We start from the raw sequence: 11,880 nt of genomic DNA on the forward strand, positions 1-11,880 counted from the left end.
TCCCTGTTCTGTACAATATATCTTTGTAACTTATTTATTTTATATATACTAGTTTGTACCTCTTAATCCCTTACCCCTATCTTACGACTCCCCCAGTTCCTCTTCCCAAAAGCAGCTACTAATTTGTTCTCTATATCCATGGATGTGTTTCTGTTTTGTTATATTTATTCATTTGTTTTATTTTTCAGATTCCACATATAAGTGACAACATACAGTGTTTGTCCTTCTTTTGCCTGTCTTATTTCACTAAGCGTAATACCCTCTAGGTCCATCCATGTTGTTGCAAATGGCAGAATTTCATTCTTTTTTATGGCTAAGTAATATTCCATTATATGATATATATGTACCACATCTGCTTTATAGATTCATCTGTTGATGCTCACTTAGGTTGCTTCCACATCTTGGCTGTTGTAAGTAGTGCTGCCATGAACATAAGGGTGCATATATCTTTTTGAATTAGTGTTTTTTTTTTTTCTTTCAATATATGGCAAGACATAGCATTGCTGTATAATATGGTAGTTCTATTAATATTTTTAGTTTCTTGACAAAGTTCCATATTGTTTTCCATAATGGCTGCACCAGTTTACATTCCTACCAACAGTGTAGTAGGGTTCTCCTTCCTCCACATCCTCATCAACATTTATTATTTGTGGTCTTTTTGATGATAGCTATTCCAACAGGTGTGAGGTGATACCTCATTGTGGTTTTGATTTGCATTTCTCCTGTGAAGAAAGCTGAGTGCCGAAGAACGGATGCTTTTGAACTGTGGTGTTGGAGAAGACTCTTGAGAGTCCATTGGACTGCAAGGAGATCCAACCAGTCCATTCTGAAGGAGATCAGTCCTGGGTGTTCATTTGAAGCGCTGATGCTGAAGCTGAAACTCCAGTACTTTGGCCACCTCATGAGAAGAGTTGACTCATTGGAAAAGACCCTGATGCTGGGAGGGACTGGGGCCAGGAGGAGAAGGAGACGACAGAGGATGAGATGGCTGGATGGCATCACCAACTTGATGGACATGAGTTTGGGTAAACTCCGGGAGCTGGTGATGGACAGGGAGTTCTGGCGTGCTGCAGTTCATGGGGTTGCAAAGAGTCCGACACGACTGAGCGACTGAACTGAACTGAATAATTAGTGATGAATATCTTTTCGTGTGCCAGTTGGCTTTCTGTGTGTCTTCCTTGGAAAAATGTCTATTCAGGTCTTCTGCCCATTTTTAAATCAGATTTTTGGTCTTTTTAAAAAAATATTGAGTTGTTTGAGCTGCTTGTATACTTTGGATATTAGCTTCTTATCAGATATATTATCTGCAAATATTATTTTTTCCATTCCATAAGTTGTCTTTTTGTTTTGTCGATGTTTTCCTTTGCTGTGCAAAAGCTTTTGTTTAATTAGGTCCCATTTGTTTATTTTGTCTGAGGAGACTGATCCAAAAAAATATTGCCATGAATTACATCAAAGAGTGTTCTGCTTGTTTCCTTCTGGGAGTTTTATGGTTTCCAGACTTACATTTAGGTGTTTAATCCACTTCAAGTTTATTTTTGTATACAATGTGAGAAAATGTTCTAATTTTATTCTTTTACATACAACTGTCCAGTGTTCCCAGCACCATTTATTGAAGAGACTGGTTTTCCCCCATTGTATATTCTTGCCTCCTTTGTCATAGATTAATTGACCATATGTGCATGGGTTTATTTCTGGGCTCTCTATTTTGTTCCATTGATCTGTGTGCCTCTTTTTGTGTCAGTATCATGTTCTTTTAATGACTATAGCTTTATAATATAGTCTGAAGTCAAGGAACCTTATACTTTCTGCTTTGTTCTTTTTTCTCATGATTGCTTTGAATATTCAGGTCTTCAACCTTTTAATAATATATATTTATGAAAACCCAGAGACCACCAACTCATTTTACTTTTGTTCAACAGACATTAAAAAGCTTTCTTTAGAAACAGAATCACACACAAACATTTTTATATATAAGGGTGTTGATCACACATTAATTTTAGTATAGAAAAATATGAAATGGTTATTGTTGCTTCAAAACACTGGGATATTATATAATCATAATAAATGAAGTTGCAGATTGGATTAAACTGGCAGATCAAACAGATCAAACACATATACCTTTCCTCCCCAACTCTCAAAATCTAGAAATGGAATTAGAATATTTATATGAATCTTAATTTTGAGATTAATTCCATCTCAGTCCTGGGAAACAGGAAGAAAGCCATCAACAGAGCAGAAATCACTGAAAGAAATTTAATGAAATTGAATTGATAAAGAAATGCATATAATCTAGCTAGAGTTGCCAAAAATCCCTGATAATTCTGTACCTTAATATGCTATCAGGGCTACATGGACCTGAGAGTGATGGTTTTGCCAAGACTTTGGAAGTAAGATTACCATTTGAGTATTTAAAAATTCATACATAATGAAAAAGAGTATTCAGATAAGGGATGGAACTAGGGGCTTATTCAGATAATTGTGACTTAAAAGTTTTGGAAACACAGAAGATCATAATTAGGGCAGTTTGGATATATTCTAAATATTTATTTATTTACTTATTTATTTTTGGCTGCACCGGGTCTTTGTTGCTGTGTGTGGGCTTTGTCTAGTTGCTACAGGTGGGAGGGGAGGACTACTCTCTATTGCTGTGTGTTGGCTTATTCCGGTGACTTTCCTGTTGCAGAGAACAGGCTCCAGGGTACAGAGACTTCAGTAACTATGGCAACTGAGCATGTGGAATCTTCCCAGACTAGGGATCGAACCCGTGTCCCCTGCATTGGAAGGTGGACTCTTAACCACTGGACCACCAGGGAAGTTTGGATATATTTTTAGAGAAAAATACTAGTTCTGTCGTATTTTATCCTATAGACTCAGAGTGTGTAACTAGAAAGGGATATTCACCACCAACCAAGGAAAAAGAGGACCAATGGGTCAGACATTTGCTGTGTTTATCTAGCATTGTTCAGAGGAAAGATTGTTCAGAACCACTGCAGAGGATGAGAGGTTTATTACGTTTCAGAATATCATGCATCTAAAATCTTTAAAGATCTCCTCTCTCATCAATTACTCGGGTGATAATTTTGGCTTCTCTCGAATTCAGGTACTGTGAAGGTTGTGGTCATCATGGCCAACAAAAACCTTCCTTCCTTCCTCCCTCTCTCCCTCCCTCCCTCCCTCCCTCTCTTTCTTCTTTCCTTCTTTCCTTTTCCTCTCCCCAGCACTTCCTTCCCTTTTCCTTTTAAAAAATAGTTTTATTGAGATGTAATTCACATTCCATGCAATTCTCCATTTAAAGTAAATAATTCAAAGACTTCCAGTGTATTTATAGAGTTGCACAGCCTTTACCACAATCTGATTCTAGGACATTTCTATCACTAAATAGAAACCCAGAGCCCATTTACAGTTACTCCGTATTCTCACCCCTGATCCTAGGCAACCACAAACTACTCACTGTTTCTATAGATAGGCCTTTTCTGATTATTTTTTTTATGAATGGAATCATGCTGTATGTGTTCTTTTGCATCTGGTTTCTTTCAATGAGTATGATGTTTTTCAGATTCATCCATGTTTTAGTATTTTGTTGTTTTTTATTGCCAAGTAATATTCCATTGTGTGGTTTTATATTCCACATTTTGTTTATTCATCTATCAGTTGATCATTATGAATAAGGCTGCTATGGACAATTATGTACATGATTTTGTGTGCACATATTCTTTGTTTCTCTTGGGTAGGTACTTAGAATTGTTGGGTTATATGATAATGCTAATTTTTTAAGAACCTGTCAAGCTATTTTCCATTAGTTGCCTCCCTTCACTTTTACACTTTATTTTTAATCTTGAATTATTTTAAAGTAAATTATAAACCTCAAGACATGCCACTTAGCCCAAAAAGAGCATTATTCTACCTAAAAACTGTCAATTTATTATTATCACTAATTCAAATTTCCACTGTAAACTTTCCATGCATGAATACTCAGTCACTTTAGTCATGTCTGACTCTTTGTGACCCTATGGACTGTAGCCCCCAGGCTCCTCTGTCCATGGGACTCTCTGGGCAGGAATACTGGTGTGGGTTGCCACACCTTCTTCTAGGGAATCTTTCTGACCAGGGATTGAACCTGTGTCTCCTGCATTGCAGGCGGATTCTTTGCTGCTAAGCCGTTAGGGAACCTCAAACTTCCATATGCATGAATATTTGAAGCAGTGGATTAAAATCTCCCTCTGTAAATCAGTGAAGTTTTGGCCTCTCCAATTTCAAATGTTGAAATCTTAAACCCCAATGTGGTGGTTAGTAGGAAGTATTAGGAGGGTCCTTTGGGAGGTGATTGGGTCATGAGAGTAAAACTCTTATGAATAGAATTAGTGCCCTGATTTGACAAAAAGCAGGGGGACAAAGAGCTCCTCTACCCTCTCCACCATATGTAAATACAGTGTACAATAGCTATCTATGAACTGGGAAGTGGGTCCTTGTCAGACAATGAATCTGCCAGCACCTTGATCCTGGACTTCCAGGCCTCCAGAATTGTAAATTTCTGTTGTTTATAAGCTTCACAATCTATGTTCGTCTGTTATAACAGCCTGAATGAGCTAAGACAGTTGGATAAGTGATCTGAATTCTGAGGTTGGAATTAGCAAGCATGCTTAGTTAATAGACTAAAAGCCAGACTCTAGTCTGGTCTCTCTCAGAAATAAAGGCTGCATTTTGGCCTCCACAGACCACTCCTTTGCTTTATTTCTCAGTTTCTTCAGCACCATGTTGCAAAGAGGGGTGCCATTTTTTAAGTGCTCCTCAAAGACGCCAATGCCTAGGTTCTCATGAAGGACAGCAGTACTTCCTGCCACTCGGATGGGTGAGATTTCCCAGGATGCTTTCAGTAACACCCCCTTGTTTGGAATTGGTTTGAGTGGCTTTTCCCTCCTTGAAACCCAAGGAGTCTTGGGGAGGATAGGCATTTCTCTGAAAATGATGCCCCGAAGATAAACCAGCAATTGATTTAAACGTTTATTACCTATTTGCAAGAGATGATGGAGCTGGATAATGGGAGCACTAGTCTAATTTTTACATTAGTGCTTTTTTTTTTCCTTCTTTTTTAAAATTTATTTTTAATTGGAGGATAACTGCTTTACAATGTTGTGTTAGTTTCTGCTGTACAACATGTGAACCAGCTATATGTATGCATATATCTCCTCCCTCTTGCACCTCCCTCCCACCCCCTACCCCATCCCAGTCACAGAGCACCAGGCTGAGCTCCCTGTGTTATACAGAAGCCTCCCACTGGCTCTCTGTTTCACACATGGTAGTGTATATACGTCAGTGCCACTCTCTCAATCCGTCCCACCCTCTCCTTCTCCCGCTGTGTCCACAAGTCCATTCTCAACCTCTGCCTCTCTATTTCTGTCCTACAAATATGTTTACCAGTACCATTTTCCTAGACTCCATTTAAATGTAATAATAAATATTTGTTTTTCTCTTTCTAACTTAACTCTGTATAATAGGATCTAGGTATATGTTAGAGAAATGAGCACAAATCGTGAGTGTGCATATGAATGAACTTTCATAGAGAGAACCTGCACACTTAGCCAGCACCCGCTTCAGGAAGCGGGCTTCCCTGGTGGCTCAGTGGTAAAGAATCTGCCTGCAATGCAGGAGCTGCAGGAGACGCGGGTTCGATGTCTGGGTCAGGGAAGATCCTCTGAAGGGAAACATGGACACCCACACTAATATTTTTGCCTGGAAAATCCCATGGACAGAGGAGCCTGGTGGGCTACAGTCCATGGGGTCACAGAGTTGGACACAACTTAGTGACTAAATAACAGCACATACTCTTTAGCTGTTGCATGGGGCTCAGTGGTCGCAGCACGCAGGCTCTAGAGTAAGTATGTGGTCTTAGTAGCCCTGTGACACGTGGGATCTTCCCTGAACAGGGATGGAACCCACACCCCCAGCATGGAAAGGTGGATTCTTAACCGCTGGACCACCAGAGAAGTCCGAGGTCCTAGGTCTTATCTCCTGGAGACTGTGAGGTGGGGTGGTTCCTGGCTTAGGAATCAACCAATGCGGATTCTTGTCCTGTCGTTCAACACTCTGCTCTGTTGTTCACAGGCTAGATGACCTTGGTCTAGTCACTTGGTATTGTATTTTGCCCTATTTCATCTCTGTGCCTTATTTGATTGTCTGGCTCTGATGATGAAGAGGGACATTTGTGCCCTAGGGCCTATCTTACACACTTTATGATACTTTATTTCCAAAAGCCAATTTTTATTGCAAACTCTTTCTATACCAGGTGCAAGCACTTAGAGTTCTGGCACAGCGTTTACCGCCATGTATGAGAACTTGTCTCTACACAGTGTACACACTGCGAGTTTCTTTGATGCAGGGAGCTTCATTCATTTGAAAGTTGCAGCACCTGGTGCACGGTGGGGCCCAGAGGAAGCAAGCACTCCACACATGTTTGCTGAAAGAATGAATGAGTCTCCTTGGTATCTGTGGATCCTAGCAGACACTGCTGGTGGTCTGGCCAAGCCCTCAGGTATTTACTTCCCCACTTTGGCTGCTTCCTGAAGACTCCTGTGATTCTGAGGTCTCCTCCTGGCTTCAGGGGAACACTGGCTGCAAAGGCTGGGAGTGCTGGAGAGCGAATGTCCCCAAAGCAGACCTCCATATAGGAGGCCTGGGGAGCTGGCGGATAAACCCCAGCCTCTTCAGCCCCCAGTAGAATAACCAAGGTCTCTGTACTGTCTCTCTGAGTCTCCCTGGGGACTGAGCTCCACTTTCCATGGTGATAGCAGCTTGATTCTACAGCCTTTATTGGCTTCCTCCCCCTCCTGTCTCACTTACTCACTCTCTGTGATTTCGAGGATCACCATCTAAAGAAAGTACATGCACTTAACTCCCTGCTTTCAGGGTTTGCTTCCTGGGGAATCTTGCCTACCTTGAAGGATTGTTGTGATAAATGAAAAACACACTTCAAAGGCTTTTTGGTCTCAAAATGTAAGTAGTGTACTTTTGAAATGAGTTGTTCTCAAGAGGAGCATGATAGGTTGAATAGTGGCCCCCAAATATATCCATGTCCTAATCCTGTGAATATTTCCTTGCAGTGCAAAAAGGACTTTGTGGATGTGATTAAATTAAAGATCAGAGATGGGAGATTATCTTGGATTTTCCTGGTAGGCTCTCAGTATAATCACAAGATTCATTAAAGAGGGAGGCAGGGATTTCCTTGGTGGTCCTGTGGTTAAGACTCCACACTCCCCCTGCAGGAAGCCTGGGTTTGATCCCTGGTCAGGGAGCTAAGATCTCACATGCTGCACGGCACAGCCAATAAAAAAATAAACACATTTTAAAAAGAAATAAAGAGGGAGGCAGAGGGACATGTGACCCAGAATTAGAAGGCAGTGTGAGCACTGAAGCAAGATGCTACGCTGCTGGCTTCCAAGATGGAGGGAAAGTCCATGGGCCAAGACAAATTGCGGGATCCTTGTTCCCTGACCAGGGACCCAACCTGGGTTCACAGCAGTGGAAGCACAGAGTGCTAACCACGGGACCACCAGGGAATTCCCCGGAATGCAGTTTGATAAGCTTGAAAGGCAAGAAAATGGATCCTTCCATAAGAGGACTGCCCTGCCAACACCTCGATTTTGGCCCAGTGAAATTGCTTTTGGGCTTCCTACCTCCATAACTGTAAGAGAATTAATGTGTAGTATTTTAAGCCACTAAGCAACTGTAGTCTTAGGAAGACTAATATGAGGAGGGCCCTGCCTATTGCCCCTAACCCACACCAGCAAGGGGCAAAGTAGGTGCAGGGGGAGCAGTAGTTCCCAGTGACCCCTCTCCCCCGCCAAAGAATCCTGTTCACTCATCAACTTGCTGGCTTCAGATACAGTAAGACCAGTTTGAACTGTTTGCACTTCCTTGGGGCCAGTCTTTCAGGACAGACTTGTGAAGAATTTCCACTGTATTTCAAGGTCAAAAAAAAGGAAGAGTCAGAGCTTTTGTGGTTTTCTTTTGAATGGAACAACAAACACTAAAACAAAATCATAAATAAGCTTGAGAAAGCTGAGTAGAGAAAGTCCGAAGGCTAGCCCAGTTCCCTGCTGTTATTAAAATTAGCTATCAGTTGTGTTCCTTTGCATCAGTTCAGTTCAGTGGCTCAGTCATGTCTGACTCTGCAACCCCATGGACTGCAGCATGCCAGGCCTCCCTGTCCATCACCAACTCCCGGAGTTTACTCAAACTCATGTCCATTGAGTCGGTGATGCCATCCAACTATCTCATCCTCTGTCATCCCCTTCTCCTCCTGCCTTCAATCTTTCCCAGGATCAGGGTCTTTTCCAAGGAGTTAGTTCTTCACATCAGGTGGCCAAAGTATTGGAGTTTCAGCTTCAGCATCTGTCCTTCCAAAGAATATTCAGGACTGATTTCCTTTAGGATGGACTGGTTGGATTTCCTTGCAGTCCAAGGGACTCTCAAGAGTCTTCTCCAACATCACAGTTCAAAAGCATCAGCTCTTCGGTGCTCAGCTTTCTTTAGAGTCCAACTCTCACATCCATACATGACTACTGGAAAAACCATAGCTTTGACTAAATGGAACTTTGCCTGCAAAGTAATGTCTCTGCTTTTTAATATGCTAGGTTGGTCATAGCTTTTCTTCCAAGGGACAAGTGCCTTTTAATTTCATGGCTGCAGTCACCATCTACAGTGATTTTGGAACCTCCCAAAATAAAGCCTGTCTCTGTTTCCATTGTTAACCTATCTATTTGCCATGAAGTGATGGGACCAGATGCCATGATATTCATTTTTTGAATGTTGAGTTTTAAGCCAGCTTTTTCACTCTCCTCTTTCACTTTCATTAAGAGACTCTAGTTCTTTGCTTTCTGCCATAAGGGTGATGTCTTCTGCATATTTGAGGTTATTGATATTTCTCCCAGCAATCTTGATTCCAGTTTGTGCTTCATCCAGCCCGGCATTTCTCATGATGATACTCTGCATGTAAGTTAAATAAGCAGGGTGACAATATACAGCCTCAGCATACTCTTTTTCCAATTTGGAGCCAGTCTGTGTTTCATGTCCGGTTCTAACTGTTGCTTCTTGATCTGCATTCAGATTTCTCAGGAGGCAGGTCAGGTGGTCTGGTATCCATCTCTTGAAGAATTTCCCAGTTTGTTGTGATCTACACAAAGGCTTTGGCATAGTCAATAAAGCAGAAGTAGATGTTTTTCTCTGGAACTCTCTTGCTTTTTCAACGATCCAACAGACATTGGCAATTTGATTTCTGGTTCCTCTACCTTTTCTAAATCCAGCTTGAACATCTGGAAGTTCACAGTTCATGTACTGTTGAAGCCTGGCTTGGAGAATTTTGAGCATTACTTTGCTAGCATGTGAGATGAGTGCAATTATACGGTAGTTTGAACATTCTTTGGCATTCCTCTGCATATCAGGACTCATATCTAAAAACCAGAAATATGATCTCTGCTGTTGTGGGCTGTGTATCTTCCTTTCATTTTCAGCCCAAACCATGGAGAGAGTTCCTATGAAACGTATTTGTGTGAGTACAACTTTCTTCCCTGTAGAATTCACAATATGTGGGAAATACTGTTTCATCCTTCTTTTACAATGTCTAAGGCTGGACATTTTCAAGAATGTTTTTGAGATAATCAGGGCAATTTGAATGTGTATTGACATCAAATAATTGTTAATTTCATTAGGTGTGATAGGCATTATTGTTACATAAGAAAATACTTATAGCGGTTAGAACTATGTAAGGGATGAAATGACATATGTAATAGAAAGGAAGAAAGGAGAATGGGAAGGAAAAAGAATAGGAAAGAGACAGATACAGAGAGACAGAGAAAGCAACAAACAAATCAAGTATAGCAAGATTTTGATAGTTGTTAAACTTAGGTGATGAGTGTACAGATGTTTGGGCTTCCCTGGTGGATCAAAGTAAAGAACTCGCCTGCCAATGCAGGAGACATGGGTTTGACCCCGGGGTGGGGAAGATCCCCTGCAGTAGAAAATGCAACCCCCTCCAGTATTCTTGCCTGGGAAGTCACATGGACAGAGGAGCCTGGTGGGCTACAGTCCATGGGGTCGCAAAAGCTTTGGACACGACTTAGCAACTAAACAACAACAACAACATTCAGATATTCATTATATTATTGTATGTGTTTAAAAATATTTTTAAAGATTTTTCTGGAAAAAATTGATGGCTATAAACAGTCTTTTAAAAAACTTTCAAAGAGAGACAGCTTCAGGAAAAGGATGGTGAACACGAGCTCTGGAGTTGCCTGGGTTCCAGTCTGGGCTGCTGTGCTTTCTAGCTGTGACAGTTTGGACATATTCCTCAACCTCTCTGTTCTCAGCTTCCTTCTAGGTAAAAGGAACATAGCAGTACCCACCTTCAAGGATTGTTGAAAAGAATCGAGAAGATAATACTCCAGTGGGAATAGGATCTGGTGCAGGGTACTACAAAGTTTATTATTACTTTTAGTATTGTCTATTGTACTGGTACAGTGATTCTCAGCTGGGGGTATTTGTGACCCCCAGAAGATATTTGGAAATATCTAGAGACACTTTTGATTGTCACAACCAGCTGTGCTACTATCTTCTGATAGGTAAATGCCAGGAGCCCTGATAAATGCCCTGGGCCATGTAGGACAGCCTCTACTCCAGTGATCTGGACCAAAATGCCAGTAGTGCTGAAGTGGAGAAATCCTGTTGCTAGTATTAAAAGGACATTGTAAAAATATTAAATGTCAATATGCAAAATAAAGAATAATAATAGCCCATAATTTCACCATGCAGAAATAATCACTATCCAAAACTAGAAATTTACAAAAAGAAAAGGACATCTTCATCAAAATTAAAATGCATAATAATGACAAAGTCCCTTTATCTCACTGCTTCCAGTAGTGGCCTGTCCTCATTTCTTTGAAACTGTCACAACTTACAGAAAGTTGTCCAGCGTCTTCAGACGTTTGGTAAACATACCATTTGGTATTTGACTAGGCTATAAGGCAAATTCTTTTGGAATGAAGCTGAATGAAATGCAGGGAAACTATTTGAAGTCATTAGTCACCTCAGAAACTATTCTGACAACACTTTTCTGTAGGGAAGAAATTTAGCAGATTATATCAAAAGCCATTTAAAAGTCCATATTCTTTCACTTGGCAACTCCATTTGTAAGAATTTATCCTATAGAATGGAGAAGGAAATGGCAACCCACTCCAGTACTCTTGCCTGGAAAATTCTATGGGCGGAGGAGCCTGGTAGGCTACAGTCCATGGGGTTGCAAAGAATCGGACATGACTGAGCGACTTCACTTCACTTCCTCCTATAGAAATTATCAAAGGTGTCTGTATAGATGGTCACTTCCTTTTTAAAGTTTTGGCTGCACTTGTTCTCTGGTGCAGTGTGCAGGCCTTCCCTAGTTGCAGAGCACTGGCTCTCCAGTGGCTCTGAGGCATGTGGCATCTTAGTTCCTTGACTAGGGATTGAACCCACATCCCTGACATTGGAAGGCAGATTCTTAACCACTTGATCACCAGGGATGTCCTGATCATTTCTGTACTGTTTTTAATTGTGAAAAATTGAAAGGACCCTAAATTGAAAACAATAAAGGGAGACTTGCTGATATGACTCCAGTGCATTCATGCAGTAAAATGTCATGTAGTCATTTAAAAACACAATATTTAATCTATATATGGGTGCATGGGGCCACAAAGAGTTGGACATGACTGAGTGACTAACGCATGGAAAGGTAGTCATAGAGTACTCAGTGAAAACTAGCCCTAGGAGAGGTCTAGAAGGGCTAATGAGTTTGTGGATATCATGCCAAAGGTGTAGTGAGCACCCAGCATAGCTGCTAGGGGTTGGGAC

This window comes from Bos indicus, chromosome 8, assembly GCF_029378745.1.
Source record: "Bos indicus isolate NIAB-ARS_2022 breed Sahiwal x Tharparkar chromosome 8, NIAB-ARS_B.indTharparkar_mat_pri_1.0, whole genome shotgun sequence".
NCBI classification, from domain to species: Eukaryota; Metazoa; Chordata; class Mammalia; order Artiodactyla; family Bovidae; genus Bos; species Bos indicus.